This window comes from Serinus canaria, chromosome 2 (assembly GCF_022539315.1).
Source record: "Serinus canaria isolate serCan28SL12 chromosome 2, serCan2020, whole genome shotgun sequence".
NCBI lineage: Eukaryota > Metazoa > Chordata > Aves > Passeriformes > Fringillidae > Serinus > Serinus canaria.
Genome location: NC_066315.1, coordinates 26,058,297 through 26,078,461, shown reverse-complemented (window position 1 = coordinate 26,078,461; position 20,165 = coordinate 26,058,297).

Here is a 20,165-nt window from a genome sequence, read left to right as displayed (position 1 = left end):
CAAGGTCACGTTGAAATCTGGGATGGAGTGAGGGATTGAAATTCTTCCCTTCAAACGGCTTGTTCCCTTCTAGTGCACCTGGAACAGCACTGAAGACAAAACACTAGCTATTCATATAATGAATAACCCCTCCATTAAAAACTGCTCCAGGCACACTTGGCAGCCCCAACATGGATTAGTGGGAGGACCAAGGTAAATGATAACACTTGGTAAACTATTAACCAGCCCACACATGGGCTTGAAAGGTTTGTACGTGTATATATTAATCTTTTGTGTAAACACACAGAGGACAATTATGGACACGGTGGCTTAAACTGCAAGTGTTACAGAGATTGCTGACCCAGCACAATTACTGCTGCACAACTCCCTCAGATAGCTGTCCTTTATGCTGAGAAGGACATCCTAGTTGGAAGTGCTTCTGTATATACATATGGATAAAATGGCACTTGGTTCACACTGGGAGATACAAAAGATACCACAGAAAAGCTCTTTGTGACACTTAATAGAGATCATCTTGACGAGTGTGTGACTTGTCCTTACTTGAATCCAGTAACTCCACAAGGAGAATGCAGAGAGGCTGCAGTTTGTTGGCAGTGGCTGCAACAGGAGCTTTACAGCCCTGCTCAGTGGCCCTAGGTTAAAAAGTAGGTTTGTCCTCCACAGACCATTCATATTCCATCCTCCTAAAGCCCAAATTCTGAGATTATAAAAACAGAGGAGCTCTCAGTGAGGGTGTGAAAATATGAAAACCCCCTGAACACAGACCAGTATTGATGTCACTGCATTTGAGTACATGTTCTGCCTGTTCTGGAAGCCCCAAGATCCCAGGAAAACTACTACATGTGCTCCAGTTTCTTTGGGCATTCTGTTTTAATGGTTGTGTGATATTGCTGGTTGCTTTGACAAAAGTCTCTGTTTTACCCCACAAGTACAGACATAGAAACTCTGAAAAAAAAAAATTCCTCTTTACATCATAACATCTGGCTTCCTTTTGCAATAAAAGGTGCTGTATAAAGCAAGATATGACAATCTGAGCAATAAAATTAGAAATTCTAATCTCTCCATGCTGGGCACAGAAAGAAGTTCATTGAGGCGTTGGTTTACTGTAGTATGTTATCGAATTGTGATAATGCAGATAAAAAGGGAATGGAAATGGCAAAGTTATTAAACTAACTGTACCTGCAAGGATATTAATTTGATTTATCTCACTTATTATTATTGCCATCAAGCTCAAATGCAAATCCTAAAGTTTGAGTTAAATAGATGACTGAATTTAGTTACGGGGAAGGAAAATAAAGGATTAACAGGTATAAATGCTACTCCCTTACATGAATTTGGAAAAGAAAATCTTTCTTGTAAGTTATTTTTTATCTCCTTCTTGTTTTCTAATCTTCTTGTTAGTAATTTTTAAAGCTCCAATTTTAAAGGAACTAATAAAGACATCTAGTGTGTACAATTTTGCTTTTCTTGACATTAATATGTTTGCCTGATACTAACCTAATTCTCTGGTGTTTCAGTGGATGCTCAAAGGCTGCTCAGAAGCATATGAAAATCAGAAGACCTAATGCCCTCAGAAACATGAACTGTTATTCTCTGCCTACAAATAAACAATGTGCACTGACAAGTATTAAAGTTTGTATTACGTTATTGCAGGGCTAGCACATGCAAAAACATAATTTAAATGTGAAATATATGGTTTCTAGTTTATGCTTCCACTTCAGTGTATGGTATTCCTTATTTACCTATCACTTTTCTTTAAGGAAGGAGTTAGGGTTCTGTTAGGTTTCTTGTATATATTTGAAAGCTCACATCCAGGGCCTAGCACAATAAACCAGTGTATTCTGATACACTAAAAGTTAAGTTTCGTCTTATTTTGAAGAAATGACAAAAGTCCAGAGTGACACCTAAGGTATAAATTAAGGTATATACCTAAGGTATAAATACTGGAGTCAGACAGATAATCCTCATCCTGACTGAGAATATATCTATAATATTTACAACAGTTTAAACTCACTTGCTGAAGGTAATTTAATATTAGAAAGACCATTTTATTAGGATGATCATGATGCTTTTGGTATCCAAGTAGGCCTCCCCAGAGCAGTGTTCTGCAAAGACATTGGGGTTTTATAACAATACACAATGCTTTGGTATAGGACATTTACCCAATCGTTGTGTCAGGATTAAATCATTCACTCTAAAGGTAATGTATTTGAGATGGAATGCATGCTTAAAAGACTTGTTAAATTGCAGTCATACTCTGTGAAGAAAGTTAGGATTCAGATCTTATGAATTTAAAATAAAAGTTTAGCCAAGGGTAGCCAAGGTTCATTATTATACCTGTGTGCAGCATGGTAATCAAACCTGTGGAAGTGTCTGCAGCTGTGCCCACAACAACCCTTCTGAAATGGTTCTGTCACTAAACTGAGAGCTTGAACTAAGTGGATTGATGCCTACCACTCAATGTACACAGAAAAAAAAAGAAAACAACAAAAACCAAATGCAAGGATAGAAAGCAAAATATAATTTTGGCCACCATCTCCCTAAGTTAATAATCTTCGTAGAAGCACATGTTGAGTTTTGGTTTTAAAACAAAGAGTTTCATATTACAGATTATGGGGAGACTCATGTGAACAAAGTGACAGATATAGACAATCAAAGTGTCTATTGAGGCATGGAGCTGCAATACAAAAGCAATCAGTGCAGAAAGCAAGGAAGAGACAATACAATTTTAAATCCATTTGACAGGCAAACTGTATCAGTTGAAGCTTCTTAGGCTGAATGAATATAAAACTTATTATCAGTATTGCAGCATGCCCCATGACACCACTTTATTTATTTGGATGAAGATTGGAGAATGTGAGTAAATATAGCAGTCCTGCTCTCTACAATCTCTTTGCAGGTAAATCCTTTGCCTATATTTGTTCTTTGTGCGCTTCCCATGAGTCTGTCATGAGAGCTCCCTGCCCACCATAGGAAAACAACCCTAATAGAAAGTACAGGCTATGAGAAGGAAGTGTACTTACCATTTAGAATGGTCAGTGCACACACACACACAAGTCATAATGATACTGAAAGTACCAAGTCCTTAATCTGGACTTTTATCACATAATGCTCATGGTTGACCATCTCAGATGTCTGTGAAGCATTACAGACTATTCAGTCATGTCTTTAAATGGTAAGAGTTGTTTGGTTGGCAGAGTCCATTCCGTCAAACTGTGTGGAAACTTCTGGACACAAATATTTGGGGGTTTATAGGTACTTTCCACATAGCAATTTTCCCACAGGGACTATGGATCCCAAGCAGTGTGCAGCCCATTTCACTCCATATCACCAGCCAGCACCTTGAATCCTAATGTGGGGGATCTGTTCTTCTCCTCTAATTTGAATACAAAGAAGTCTTATAAATAAACATTCCTGAAATATTTCAAAAGCACATGATCAACCACATTTGTACGTTTTTCAAGAAGACAAAACTTTTAAAGAGCACATCACATTGTCAGTGTTTACCAATGGTTCAGACAGTTATTTTGTACCCCAAATCCAGAGATAACCCTGATTTGATAGTGTCTAAAGCCTGAATAAACTCATATGTAAGGACCCATGCTTTTCAGTGAATTTGGAATCAGAATCACATACAATAATTATTATTTTCTCTGCTTTATGGTGGAAAACTAGTTTACTTTCAGACTTCCTTTTCTTTTCTTTTCCTTTGTCCCTTTTATAATATCTGTAATTGTGACAATAATTATCTACCTTGCCCTTTTCTTTGATGAGTAACTTGATTGGAAAGCAACTCCTAGTCTCAATTTCAGCAACTTTAGGGGAGAGGTCATTCAGAACACAGAGATTATCAAAAAGGTTTAAATAACAGAATCATTAAGATTCCATAACTGCCTTTGCATGGAAGAGATGGTAATGAAAAGAGGAAATAGCATACTATGCAATGTATTCATTGGGAAAATAACTGTAATGAAACTTAAGCCCAGGAAATAATACGAATGTAGCCTGTTCTCATTATATTCTAAAGGTAAACAACAGTTAATCTCTTTCTTCCCATCATTGTTACTCTTTTAAAAATCAAACCATACTTTCATCTTAAAAGTCACATTTTTCTCAACATTCAATACAATTGTGTTACAGAAAATTGTAAGACCAGTTAAGTGGTCATAGTATTTCTCTGCAGTTCATACAAATTGGGAAACAAATCTTATGCTTGAATCTATAGGCAATATTTTTCAATCATTACAAATATATTTAGATTTATGGGATATAAAAGAGCCCTTGGAAATACCAAAAGGAAGTCAATCATGAACCAGTCATCACCTGGTGAGACAAAAAGTGAAATCACAAGTTTTCCTTAGGAGACTATTGTGCAGATGACTATTCCAGGAATGCACAATATTCATGGACTTACTTGAAAACTGCAATGCAAAATGAGTAAGATGTTGTGAGTATTTCCACTCTGCTTGGCAGCCTTGATCTCAACCCTTTCAATCTGCTACAGCCACAGATACAGAAGGGAGACTGGTGTAATGTGGTCTAGTACTCCTTACCTTATAAAATCTGGTAACTCAATGCAGTGAGGCACACTGTATGTAAATTTTCCATAATCTTCATTGAAAAATCTATTACATTAAGAACAGGCATGTATTATCAAAGGATTTCTTGTGCAGAGGCACTGGAAGTATACTGGAAGAAGATGCTACTTTTTTTCTTTAGACCCACCTGAAATGATGTGACACTTGACAGGTGTGGATTTTTTTTCTCTTCCCATCTGTCTTGCTTCCTTTGAGCAGAATTCCAGCCCTCAGTGCCTGGTGTCCTCTGCATCAATAAACACCCCTAGGTTTCTAATGTTACATTTTCACCTGACATAAAAACAAATGAAAAGTGTTCTTCTGTATATCCAGCTCTGTTTCACACAGCTTTGGCAACTGCCAGCTGGAATAGGAAGAGACACTCTGATTTCAATAGCTGACAGAAATGATACGCAGAGAAAGCCAGCCAGTGACAACTGAAAAGGAACAGGACATTACAGAAAACCTGTATGTTAATACCAGAGTCCAAGGCCAAAGAGAGCAGATTCAAACCTCACCCTTTCCTTGCCCCAGCTGTCACCAGGCATCAGACCTAAACAATTCTCAAGCTCATGGTTTTGATAGTGACTCCTACTAAGTGCCCCTATACATAGGTAGTGCAGCTGCTGTCAAGCACAGATCACATTGAATACACTGTAGAAAGAGAGGGACAAAATGACTACAACTCAGCACCCCTGTACTTCCTGGAGACCCAACTATATGCAAACTTGGGAAGAACTCCACAGGCAATGTGGGGTACCTAATGTCCCACACAATGGGGACTTGGAATCCTGCATAGAGCCAAAGTTCCCTGCCAACCTACACACACCAGCTTTGTCAAGCACTGCCCTCCTCCAAACAAGGGCCTGTTAGAAGAAGACAGGAGTGTGACTCGAGTGAAAAGACCCAGATATTCTTCATGGCTTCAGCTGTTCTTCTTTTCTTCTATCCCAGTGATAACATCTGCTGCCAGTGAAAAAGGGGAATAAACAAGAAAGTCATAAAACAAAAAAGTTTGAGAGCTGCTAATAGAGCATATAGTGGGCACACTGTATAATATTTTTTTAATGTAAAGCCTCTTTTTATATTGGAATAGTACTTTTTTCTCATGACCACAACTGCATGCATGCATCTGTCCTTAAAATGTGCAGATGTCTCCTTGTGGGTAGATCTGAAGATTTGGAAAGCCAAGAAAAGGGCATAGAATCTGTCAGGAACATTTTTCCTACCAAAGCCAAACATTTGAATCTGAGTAACAAAAAAAGGCTCTCTGACTATGGTAAAAATAGAGATTTCGCTGTAGATTTCACTTATATTAATTCCTCATTCCCTACAATTTTAATATAGCAAATTCCAAGGCAAGCTTTCTAGACTTCTCATATGTTCAGAAACTTCTTTCCAACACTTCATATGATATTTCCAGGCACGTGACAAACTCTGGATGGAGCATTTATGACATCTGACATCTAGAGCATTCACATGCCTTTTCAATGACAGCTGCTGAGAAGAAATAGCATCCTCCAGCTGCGCAACTTTTTTTCCTTCCCTTACTTGTGAATTGAGATGTTTGGCTTTAAAGTGGCTCTCTGTACTGTACTCTTAAAACTGCAATTGTCACTTGATGAAAGGAAGCCAAATGCACCATCAATGACATCTCACAGCAAATAAAAATCTCTTTCCTAAGGGCATAATGGGCAGGATGCAGCCATATCATTCTTTCATATTAAATCACACTGTCCTTGGGATTAGGCACTAGACACATGGGCTCCACAAAAATATACAAAGCAGAAGCAGGGTACAAAAGGCAAGCACATGCTCCTCCTCAAAACTGAGCACTATGTCATTCCATGAATAAATTAATGTGATTGCTCCTCCAAAGAAATACCAAAGAAAACATCTGGCACTAATGCAAGGCCAGGTACTCCATCACCTTAAGCCTGGCCTTCAAAGTGGAATAAAACTATGGGGGAAGAAAGAAACATCAGTTTCTCACTATCTGCAGTTTCTCACTTGCAGGATAAATTTTAAAGAACAACACAAGCATATGCACAATAATTGCCAGATAGTTAAACAAGGGTGAAAAACATGATCAGATGAAACAAAACTCTGGGTTTGCTCATTCTTTCCTCTCACAGCTGCTGTCCAGCCGCAGGCTCCTTCTCAAGTCTAATTAGCAGCACAAATTAAGCCTTCATGTTACTCTGTTCAATAGAGTTTGCAAGTGGCATACATTTGCACTGATGTGCTGGCGTAGAGATTTTCTTAAGTGACTTTCTACTAATATTTAGATGTTGAGGAATCTGATTTCAGAAAGGGCTGAGTGTCTTGACACACAGAAAGATTTGCTGTATAAGAACTAAAATGTCAAGGACAATCCAGAGTGACTCAACTAGCTGTAGTTCTAGAGGCAGTAGATCCACAATGGTTCCCACATCAGACCCAGCAAGAACACACACCCAATACCATCTTCAGTGATACAAGACATTGTAGTTAAGAACTTTAAATAAGCTCCACAAGCCAAATAAGGAGATTTTTGGCTTTGTATGTGTGTCATTGTACCCAGACACAATGACCCTAAATTGTTTATCACACTTCTTCAACCTAATATACAGAAAATAACACTGCTAATAAAAATCAGATTAAATATTGGTAATAGGGTTTTTTTACATTTTGGTATTTTCTTTATTTACTCCTATGATTTTATTTGCAAGTTACAGTTCAGTTCCAAAAGGCCCACATAGGACTAGCAAAAAGATGCCTTCTTGACCACAAACAACTGCAAGGCCAAGGACAGACCTCCCTTCTACTACCACTGGGTAGAAGAGGAGTAGTTTAATACGGAGATCCCCACTGTACACAGAATCTTAATCACATACTCTCCAGGTCCCTGTTACACCCTCCCCAGAGAAAAGCTTACCACATCTCCTGTTCACAGCATCAAGAAAACACAGGGGTCAGCAGAATCCTTTTGCTTTTTTCTATCCTCGTTTAGAAGCATAGGAGGAAGGGTTCTCACTGTGAAACCTCCCTCCTTTTATTTCACGATACGGCTTGAATCCCTAAGACACAGCATTTCTGTTTCTCTCTTGCACAAGGGAAGGCCAAATTCTGTCTTGCATGGGATACATGAAGAGTTGATTTGGGCTCTCCCAAGCAGATATCTGGTGCAGACCTCAACTGAGAAGTGTCTGGCATAAGAAGGACTCACATGCAGAACAAGAAAGGAGAGGGTGCACATCAGTGCACTTATCTCTGACTGCACAGCAAGCCCAGACCCTGGTGCTCCAGTCAAAAGCACCATACAAATTACCTTAACTGACCCCAGTTTATTCACAGAGCATTTTATTCTAAAACATGCATCCTGTGAATCCCCTTGGCAACTAGCTAACAGCCAGCAAAATATTCCCTGCCAAATGCCCATTAAACTTCACATAACGTTCCTACACCAAAGAGGCTTTATCTTTAGTTTGTAGTCTCATTTTTCTAAACATCCTGCAGTACCAGATAAGCTTTTAAAAAAGGTATTCATTATTTGATGTTTCTTTTGTTCAGATAAAAATGACAACAAATAAATTCAGAAAAAAAACCCAAAACCAGACACCACTTTCATATTTTCAGTGGTGCTATTCACATGACGAAGATACATTTTTAACAGTTCTGCCCTGAATATTAAAGTCCTACATTTTGCCTGAGAGAGAATTTGGGTATAGAGAGCTTCATTATCAAAGGTTTCAGCACTTCTTCTTGTCTGTATCTTCCCCAACAGCATCTTGGATGTCACAATCATTTTCTGGGAAAGCAGTTTTGATCTTCCACAGAAAGCTATTAAAAGTAACCTGGATCTTACAGATACAGCACTCTAACCTGAGAATTTTAAATAAGCAATAGCCTTTCTAAATTATTTAATAGAGATTTAGTATCAGGTATTAGCTCCTGGACAGAGCTGTATGTCAAGTATATGTCCTATAATTTGTTACTGAAGGATGAACATTAAGGTCTGTTGCCACCTTAGAAGGCAGGCTCGACCTGGGCAATACTTTACTAATAGTTTGCAGGGTGGGAGGATTTTGAATTTCCATCATTTTTAATGATTCATTTGTGTTTTAATGGGGAGCCAGGTTCACTTCACATCCTTGGGCCATTAAAGACATTTTAGCCCCCTTAGTTAATTCTGTGTTCATTCCCCAAAATGAATATTCATACCATTCAAATGCAATTTTTAATTAACAGCACCAGCAGCATTATCATTATTACACCTGAAAGATTCAAAGCCAGATCAGAGAAATGTTGCCACAATAGAATTCACTAAATTCTGCTCACATTCCCTTCTAAGGCTGATCACCTTAAAAGTAACAAGAATAAACTGTGGGATAATGTAAGACAGATCTAATTAAGATAATGAACTGGGGATTATGAACATTGCTACTCCATGTCTGAAGAATTTTAATATATCAGTCTAACAGAAGGTTAAGGATTTACAAAAGGAATGATAGTGAAATGTACAATGTGGGCTTTTTGGACAAAGCTTGAGATTCAGTGCCAAAAATGTATAAATAAGTGGGATAAAAAGAAATGAAGGAGGATATTTCAGGAAACACACATCATAATTTCTTTTAATTAATTTACCTAATACTTCCATAGAACATACAATGACAAAATTCTCCCTGCAAAGCAAAAGCAGGCAGGGAAACATGGGAAGCTGAGAGCCACTTATAAGGCTATACTGTGGAGAGTTTTATCCTAGCTTCCATCTGATATGGCTATTATGGCCTTGGATGAATTTTTCTTGAGGGAGCAGCCTAATTAGCTGCCAGCAGCAGCACAGAAAGGAAAGGGAGGGAGGCAGGCAGAGAGGAAAGAGGTAAATGAGCTGTTAGGTAAAATACAGTTGATATCAATAAGACTTACTGTTCAGTTTCTGAGAAGCTTCATCTTCCAAAACAAGGCAGCAGAGAGACAAGTGTTTGAGGATGAAACTAGAACTAAACAATTTTCTGTAATCAATAGCAGATTGTCAGAAATCGTCCTTCTCACATTTGCAGAGGTACATTCTTCAAAGCAAGTGCCTGGGAACTGCTGCCTTGGAACTGTACCCCCAGATAATTCACTGTAATTATTCTGCTACAGGTAAAGTTTCACTCCAGAAAGAATCATTATTATCCTTCTAGAATAGAAACATCAGGTTACTGGACTATTTGTTGAGGAGTAAGTAAAATTAGGTCAGGCTGTGCTGGCTCAGTGCTGCACAACAGGCCTCCTCTGGATAGAGGGAACACTGGGAAAACAGAAGAACTGGGGGGCTAGGTCAACACAGAGGCACAACTCAGGTAGCCTTAACCTGCCCATCACTGGCAACCACAGCAGCACAGCTGGCAATGTCTGCAGCAGCACAGCTTCCATCAGACTGCACTGTCTTGCCTAAAACCATAGGTAAGTGCAGAGCTGGGAAGCCTCAGCTGTCACAGGGGGATTGCTGCTCCTGCCCACACTGGACAGTGCCATACCCAGCCCCTGGGAGCCAGGAGCCTTCATGTGTGAGGGTGACACCGCTCCTGCACATGATTTGCTCCGTGCTGCACACTGCTGCTGTAGACTAACAGATCCTTGATGTGCCCCAGTACCTGTGGAAGTATAAACATGTCAAAATGTCCCCAGTGTTATTCTGACTCATCACAGACTCCTGCACAGAAGTGAGCCAGCATTGCTCGAGGGAACAGGAGGCACCAGATCCTGCACTCAGTGGAGTGCACAGCCCTGAACAGAGGCTGGTCACTGGACACAATGGGGGAAGCAGCTTTATGACAGCCAGCTCAGAATCAGCCATTTCATGTTGTGTTGCCATAGAAATACAATATAAGGAAAATAGAATAAAATTTTCCCTGATTAAAGACAAGGTTTGGCTTGGAAAATATCCTTTGACAGAAAGAAGCATCTGAGAATAAAATGAAAGTAATGTCATTCTGGTTCACTTCTATTGCTCCAAACAGGATGCCACAGACAATTCACAATGGCTCCAACATTCATTTCCAAAAGGATAATTCTCACTGGTGCCACCTGTCAAATTTTCATCTTGTTCCAGACACAGAGGTTGTACTATAGATAAGCCTAATTGTCATTGTCTTTACTGAAATAGCAGTGCTATTTCTCTGTATTTAGGAGCACCCACTTTCCTCAGAAAAACAGACATCTATGGATCTAGAGACAGAGAAATTCAATTTTTTTAAGCTTCCCTTTATATTATTCTCGTTAAAAAAAAAATAAGAAAATAAAAAAAAAAAAAGAAAGGAAACAAACAACAGCTTTTTCTCCCTAAAGCAGCAGAAAAAGAATGCTGCTATCTATCCATAACACAATCTCTACAAAGAGTAAAGCCTGTCTGTGAAGCAGACAGGTTCTGGAAGCTTGCTCAGTGCTTGGGCTGAGCAAGGAAATAGGGACATAAAAACACTGACTATTTATACACTGAACAACAAGATCATTTCTTTTACCCTCGATTCTCTCTTATTAGCACAGTATTTAAAGTAATTCCAAAGGAAAATGTTCAGCTGGGCACTCTCATCCCCCTGAGGAGAGGGTGAGAGCATAAACATACACCAGCTGTTCCTCATGCTGCTCCGTGCTCTTTTGCATGTCACTCTGGTGCTTTGGTCATGAGCTCAATACAAAACCCCAAAAGAAAAAACTGGAAATGAAGACTGTCCTAGTAGCTCTGAGAAAAACCTGAAAAAATCAGAACAAGAGCACCGAAGCAATTCCTTACAGGTCTGCCAGCTGTCTACTATACACCAGCTCACTGGGAGAGGACAAATTAAATGAGGAGTCATCTTCACTCCTTGAATTTTAAAACAGATTCTTAGGATATGACTTGAAAAAAAAATCTGTAGGCAGTAGAGGTGGCAAAGCCTCTTTAGATCTAAAGATCTTTTAGAAAAATCTGGTTTTATCTGAATGACTTGTGTTGGTCAAATTGACAATGCACTGCAATAAACTGTTAAACCTGCCCTGGTTTGTACACATTTAATTTGTCATTTGACACAAGACACTTACACTGGGATGGGAAGGAGTATTGCGACAATGAGCAAGGCAGACAGTCAGGGAGAGGACAAGGCACCTCTTTGTGATCACTTGGGGGACAGCAGGAGGTTCTCTAGCCATAGGCAGACTCCCTCAGACTGCCAGTCAGCCCACCTCTTTTCCTCCATGAGAAAGGAGATAAAGCAAGGAACGAAAAAGGCAGCTGGAAATATGGAGGTATGTTTAGGCAGATATTGGCTGGTGGGATTGACATTTGGCCTGCCTGCTCTTAGGAAAACAAAGCATTATTTTAGGGATACTAAGTGACTGGTTTTAAAACCTTTTTCTCTAACTGTTATATTAGCTTGGATTAGATGTGATCTAGCCACTAAATTCAGGCTACTTGCTGCCCAGTGGAGACAAGGACTTTGTCAAGTGCAGAAGGGTCACTTGATTTCACACCAAGAATTAAAGGTACAAAGGCTAAAACAGGAGATTTGATAAAGGAGAAATAACATGAATAAAGCTTGCCTTCCAAATCATTACAGTCTAGTGAAAATTTTTAGTGAGGAAAGATGCAAAATAATTTTATTTTCACATATGATAATTCTGATATATTTTCAGACAGGTAACATAACTGCAGTTTGCAGTTTTTACTGTACCTTATAATCATCATGGAGAAATAGACAGCGCTTGTCATCTCTGACTTGCAGAGCTGAAATATTTCTCCCTTTATTTACAGACACATTCTTGTATTTATTCTTGTATTATTCCTGTATTTACATTTACATTCTGACCAGTTTTTTTTAGGCTTAAAAAGAAAAATTAGATCCAAAATTGTTCACATAGAATTGTTCTTGATTTTTCTCTTTTCTTATGGATAAACAGAGAATTCATTCAGAGATGGAGAATGAACACCTGTCTGCAATGTCACTTAAAAAAAGTTATTTCTTCTGATTTAACTAGAAATTAACAAAATTTTTTGTTGCACGATCCCAAACTGAACTTCCAAACTGATGTACTACCTATTATTTCTCTTTTGCTATCCATGTTTATTGGTTTTTTGACAACATTGGATTTCCCTACTACTTTTGTTTATAAATATTTTCCTTCCACAATATTCAAACCAATGGTTTCAAAACTTCTTTTACTCTCCATAATCTTTCCAATTTTGTTTGGCCTCAAGACCATATTTTTATCCCATGCATATGCACAGAGATGAAAAGCTTAAAACACACAAGCTCACTTAAATCCCATAATCTGCCTTATATCCAATGTGCCATACATTAATGCAGCATAAAAGTTTTTGAATTAAATAAAGGCACAAAATTCAGTAATGACAATAAAGGCTGCTATCATCCAGCAATCACCATCTTAACTGCTGCATGAATACATGGGTAGGAAAAATGATTTGAATAACAGTGAGAATATTGACAAATATTGAGTAGCTGTGTGAAAGTGTAACATTTAGTGTGGTAGATGTACCACTGTCAAAAAGTGGTACAGACTTGTCATCAGGTCAAGGACAAAGCTCAATTTTCACACTACCTGTATACTGATCTTTAATTAGTTCTTTTACAAGCAAACTCTATATACTAAAGTGTATCACTTAATAAAATTCTGAAGACCTCGATATTGGGCTGTTCTGTTTAAAATAAGTCAACTTAAGGAATAGTCAGTGTGTAAAAAGACCAAAAAGTCTCCCAATGAGGGGAAGCTACCTCTCACCACTCTTTAACTCAGCAGCTGCCAAGATGACCCGCATTAAAATTACCAGGTCAATGAGATGCATCTCCAGCTTGATATGAGGAGGGAAGCATTACTACCCTGTCCTGAGTTCCTAAAGAGAATTTTCCAAGAGTCTGGACTTACACTGTCATTGTGTAACCTTTCTGGAAGGTGTCCTCACAATTAAAAGTCGCCCTGGCAAATAGGAGTCGCCTGCTGGCCCACTGACCTTTCAACTCCCAAGAAGTAAAATGACCTATTGCAGAGTCATGTACTGTAGTTTTGACTTGTCCTAATTGAATTATTCTCCAGCACTTCAGGAAACCACAGGGAAAAAATGGCACCCTTTCTGCTAGGCCAAAAGCATGGAATAAAGTCCAAACCCAACTCAAAATCCAACCCCAACACAAAGAGATTATGATTTAAGGAACAAGTCTCAGGCATCTTACACCTAAGACCTAGAGAGATTAAACAGGAAAACCTCATCATCACTGTTTTCCATGCAAAAGCAACGTGGAGGCCTAAAGGGGCCCTAAAAGCCCTTCACATTGAGTAAGGTTCCTTTAGAAGAGGCACTATGAAAGAATCCAATAAGCTTTGTTCCTAACATCCTTTCTCAAGGTCTGCTCCTCTGAAAGGAGCATGCTACAGCTTGGAGTAGGGACAAAAGAAACAGTATTACGGATATTCCAGCCATGACATTTCTATTTCATGCAATCCTATTTCACATTCCCATAGGACACTGGAGAAGAACCACAGTTAAACTGAACAGATTACACTAGAGCATTCACCAGACCCCAGGGCAATTCAAGGTTAAAGGAGCTCAGAAATGTCTTGAAGCTACTTTCGCCTCTCTTCCTACTGGGTCATGATTTCTGTGCTTCTACTCTAGGGACAGGACACAGATCACTGTGATTTGCTCAAAGTTGTCAGCTCCAGAACTATTTCAGATGTCATGAATTCTCAGTCTGCCTTCTTTATGCTGTTCTTTAGCACGGGGGCTGCCTAGCCTGGAGAAGAGACAGCTCACTGGGATGTTATCACTGTGGATAAATACCTGATAGGAATGAGTAAAGAAGACTCTTCTCTGTAGCACCCAGTGACAGGGTAAGAGGAAATGGGGCACAAGCTGAAATACAAGAGATTGCACTTTTAACACAAGCAAAACTTTTTTTTTTTTTTTTATGGTAAGAACTGTTGAATATTAGAATAGAGAAGTTGTGAAGTTTCCATCCTTGGAGATACTCAAAACCCAACTGGACACAGCCTTAGCAACATGCTCCAGCTGACCCTGATGTGAGCAATGACTCAGACAAGACAGAGTTCCTCACAGACTCAGCCACTCTGAGATCAGGGACCTTTCTAGACAATAACTTGATGGCTACTTCACTGACAGTAACTGAAAGTTATCCTAATCTGTGATGCTTGCCTCAAAATATTTTCCTTCCCTGAAGGAAGGCAGAATGTGCTAACATGGATGTGCAAATGCAGAATACAGCACTGGATGAATTTCTTCCAAGTTAGTATTTCTGCTTGTTCAATGCTTGATTTGCAAGGGTCCCTTAGTGGAAGAAATGCTGCAGAAACTTGGAACTAGAGAACTTCCATATGCTCCTCTGTCTTTAGTGATGCCCCAGTTTTCTGCTTAGTTACATATAGACTTTCTCAGGAAATTGGCCTCAAGAGACACTTCACTGAGGTGTGGGTGGGGTGGGCATGACTTGGGGGTGAGGTTTTCAAGGGCATCTGAGGGATTTCAGGAACTTACTTACACTAGAAAGTGAGAACTGAGACATCTTTTTCTTTGGCTGGTGATGGGCAGGCTTCCCACCATATTTATTCCTTGCTGTGTATGATTACTTGCAATGAGGACTCCAACATCAGTAATGTGACACCACATTAGCCTCACAGGCTACACAATTCTGTAAAAACAGTAATCTGCTGTGGTTCTTGTCACTCCAGATACTTTAGAGTAGCTCTCCATTTCAGGAGACACAGACATAGAGGATCACAGCATGTATCAGGTAGCAAACAGAAATTCTTTGGAAATAATAACAAGGTCTTCGGGTTTCCTAAAATGATACAGTTCTGCAATGTCAGATTATTAACCTATTGGGGTTTTGCACAGCACCAGAAGAGCTGACTTTCTCCTTACTTTTTTTCACAGTATCTACAGCATCAATCACTACCACTACCATTCCCTCAACTTTGCAAGCTGTCACAGAAAAGTACACAAATTAGGAACTATATGAAGGGCCACATATTTTGCATCTAGAAATATATTCAAATATTGGCATTGGCTTGCCTGAATCTTAACCAAAAAAAAAAAAAAAAAAAAAAGAAAGAAAAAAAAGAAAAACAAAAACCAAAAAACTCAAAACAAACAAAAAAAAAAGAGAAAAAAATCACCTTTCATTTTCATCTCAGAATCCCTGACAGGAAAAAAGGAATTACCTATAGTAGGCACCTTCTGAGCCCTAGAAGAGCAGGACTTGTGAGACCACTTACTAAGTACCACACTGTCCTGACACTGGGATCTAAGAACATCAAAGAGAAGATGGGACAGGAATAAAAACAGAAAAAACAATGTCTGTCAGGTCTGCCTGTCACAGATAGGAGCTTCTTTGACTCTGCTGTAGAACTAACAAACAGAAGGGACATTCATGGCACGCACACCCTTAGCCTCCCCCCTCCCTCCTTGCCTCTCTTTGAAAAGCCAGAGCTCTTTGCATCTCTACTGCATCTCTAGTTTCAATGATGCTCAGTTCCTTTGCTTCCACATTGATATTTCACAGATTCTTAATGGCTCCTTATTAAACCAAAAAGTTCGTTTTCATACATGCTAATGAGAAGAGCATAATGTCAGCTCAGGGAGTGGGAAGTACAGCTCCACAATGAAGCACTTTGCCAAAATACCTCAGTATTCACATGGGCAGGTGAAAAATATACTTGAGGACAGAGTAATAACAAAGTCATATTCACACACAAGGACATCAGAGCACACATGGCATATAATGAATTTGTGTTTAAACATCTGAATGTAGTGCCTCTGCATAAAATGCTGTGAAGGGATTAAGCCAAAAGAGTCATGTGGCAGTGACTCAATAAGAAAGATAAAGCACAGTCATTTAGGCCCCAGTTTCCCCCAAACCTTAGCGTCAGCTGCTCAGGCTTCATTAACATTACCACATCTTGTGCTTCAGCTATTAACAGCATACTACATTGTGACTGGCCTTTTGTGGGGACACAAAAAGAATGAGTGGTCACAAGGAAACCTTTGTGCCTCTTCCACAGTTGCATAGGAGAGCCAGTCCTTGCAGCCCACAGCTGTATAGGGAGTTTCAGAGTTAATAATGCCAGCAGCAGAACACTTTTCAAAGGAAAGTGGAGCAGAAGGGAGGGCAGTTAAAGCTCTGCTCTCTTTCTCTCACATTAGCTACCAAACTAAACAGAGGGAGTTTATGCTATACCCCCACAAAGGAGACGTACAAACTACTTGTCATTGAAGAAATCCTTCCCATGACACTGAGACTTTCTGCCTGCCCTTGAGAGCTGACAGGCGCAACACTTTCAGGAATTACCAGTGCTGCAGTGCACCTGCAGTTCCCCCATGATTTTGCTGTGCCCTTGGTAGTGTCAGGAGAATAGACATCATACAGTATTTATGCATGTCCTATTGCTGGATTTATTCATGGATTTTTAAGCACTGGCCATATGCATTCTGCTTAGCAAGACACTAGCTTTGCCTGGAAGAGATTATTTGTTACATATTTTTTCATTCTCTGCCTCAAAAAAAAATCACAAACAGTATTTTAGAAGTTATATGAAATACCTTATTCACTCTCAAAATACCAATTCCATCATCATGCCTAACTAGCCAATTAGCACCACCGAATTTGTCTTAAATGTCAAACTTTATGAATAAGCAATCTGGGCAGTAAGAATTGGAAGCTTGTTTTTACTAAGAACATGCTTACAGCCTGTAATATGAGCTGCAAGCTCTATATAAAAATTGTTCACAACCTTCAGAGAGAAAAGGATAAGATATAGGTGATGATACCAGAAAAACAAAATTCTCCTAATGCAGAAGGAATTAGGCTATTTTAAGGCTATTTTAAATAAAGCTGTACGTGTCTCGAATGCAGAAAACCCATTTTTGCCTGAGCAAAAGAAGCCAGCAGGTGTCAGCCTTGCTTTATCCAACCAGCCTGTTCCGGGCTCGGTAGCAAATTCTTGCAAATTTATTTGCTCTGATTTTTGACCGTAATTTTCTTCTCAGGAGTAATAGTTAACTGTGTTAGTACAAGTTAACTGTGTTATCACAGCATTCTATATTGAGCAATATTTATATAGGTTAAAATGTTGAAACAGCTGCTACCATAGCAACTGCTGCATCAGATGGATTATCACCAGGTGAACAAGGAGACTGGAACAACTTCCTGATGAGAAATTCAATTAATATGTCCGTGTTTGTATGCAGAAGCCAAACAGCAATTTGTCTGAGTTGGCAATCACATTTCACATGTGATGTTTTTTTCCACAAGGGAAATGATGGCCATAATACCTTTATACTTCCCTCACATTTCTGTGTATGCCTGTTTTCAAGGCCTGAGACACACTTATTTCCTTTACACAAAATTTTAACTCCTGAAATGATGTGCGGGCTCTCGTTCAATGCACACATCACACAGGGAGCGGTTTGTAATCAGTGATCACTCTGCTGTGTAACAAAATGCAAACAAAATAATGTTTCCTTTATTAAAAATGCATATAATATCACTTTTAATCTAAAATTCTATAAAGACAAAGTGCTGTAGGTTAAGGGAAAAAAAAGCCCAGAAGCCCAGTCCTTGTGCAATTCAGATTTTTGAAAGGCTCCTTATCTCCTACTACACTGCAACTTCCACAGCAATCTGAATTCCCAGGGATGCTGTCAGTCACTGTGATGGGTGCAGCACCCAACACTGTTTATTTCTGATGACCTTTTAAACTCACTCCCCCCACCCCATTACAGTGCAACCCACAGGAAGCATCTCTAATGAACAGTGCAAAATTGTGTCTGTGGAAGACTCCTGACTCTTCGTTTTCCTATCTACTTAAAGTTGTGCCATAATCTGATGTAGGGACTTGTAGTCATTTCTTCTGAGATCCCCAAATAATTTCTTTGGTGTATACTCATGTGAAAGTGCCCTTCAGGTCTCATCCCTTAAAACACTTTAATCTGTTTCAATCACTAAAACCCTCAAATGTTAGTTGATACCAAAGCCATCTTGTTTCCATTCGAAAAAGAAATGTAAAACATTACTTTGATTATTTCCAAAGTTTTAGCCTAACAACTTTTTTATTTAAAAACTCATACAAAGAACATGTACAAATTTCTCAGAAGGTTTTCCCACTCATATATTTCAAGTCTGCATTTCCACCTGATCATATGATCAAAATAAGCTTCCCTCTCTCTCATAGGACTTCCACCTAGAACTACAGTCACAGTTCCCATTGTTATTTTTACTTTCCAATTCCTATTTATCATTAGGCAGACACCAAACTGATACATCAGTCCCTGAATTTGTGGTCAATTTTAAGGCAAGTCCTTTCAGCTGCCCAGATAAAAATCTATTTGGGCCTCGTCCAGCCTAACATTGGCTTTTACTGCTATGTTTATTATTAGAATGAGGGAAATTCCATGGCTTCCTCATTTAGAATAAAGCAGAGATAATGTAGTAATACACACCAAACAATACTTCTGAGGTCAGCCAAACAGCACCACCATCAAGCAGAACAAAACCCTGTGTCACACAGGACATGGTCAAAGTGGAAGTTCATAGTAAGCTTATACTCAGCATGAAGTTTGATACTCTCATGAGTAAATCAGTGTCAGCATATGACTTCTGAAAAAGGTGGTTTTCTTTGAGGCTTCATATCAGTGCCTCCTTATTACCCCAGTTCTGTGAATATGGAAGGCTTTCTGTGCAACCACAAGTGTAACAAATAGCCTTTAAAACTGACCTCTGAAATCTCAGTTGGTGGCTACTGCAGTTAGGTGAGATCCAAAGGTATGTGAGACACAGATTAGACTAACAAGCAAGCCACTGGATGGAGACTTAGATATCTAAGGCTCAGAAGACTTGTCTTCTGTTTTCATCTTTTTTTCTTACATATGATGGGACCACAGATAAGGCACTTCCTCTCACTATAACTTTTTTTTCTGTTTTCCTTTTTCTGTATTCCCTGCAAGGGTTATTTAGAGACAAAGATTTATTTCCATTTTATTTACAAAGCAGATATTACAGTGATTACAGCGATTACATAGGAGAGACCACATATTGTCAGGATGTCTGAGTGCTCAAGGAATGCAGTTATCCTCCATTAAACAACATTATTAATAAATCATAGATACCATGGCAAATGTCAACTCATTGAAACTAGCTTTACAATTCTGGTCACATAAGTAAGGCTACCCATCATATTCTTTATTGATAGTTTAATTTTTTTCTTACAATGTTACATTAAACATTTCCTGAAATCAGACTTTTGGCCAAATTTCCTTTTTAGTTCCATTCGTGTACTGAAAGAATCTGGTATAGAAAGAGTTTAATTTGTAAAGAAATAATTTCAAAATATAATCCTATGGAGATTTCATGCAGGTAATTCCTATTTGTACACCAGAATGCAATAAAGGAGTTAATTAATTGTATTATTTAAACATCAATGCAGTTTCACCACATCTAAATTTCTGGACGCTAGAACTAAAAGATGTTGATTTCAATGACAATAAAACATTTGTGCATTTTTCATTATGTGGGTTATTACAGACATGTAATTTGACTTGGATTTGTACATGATATA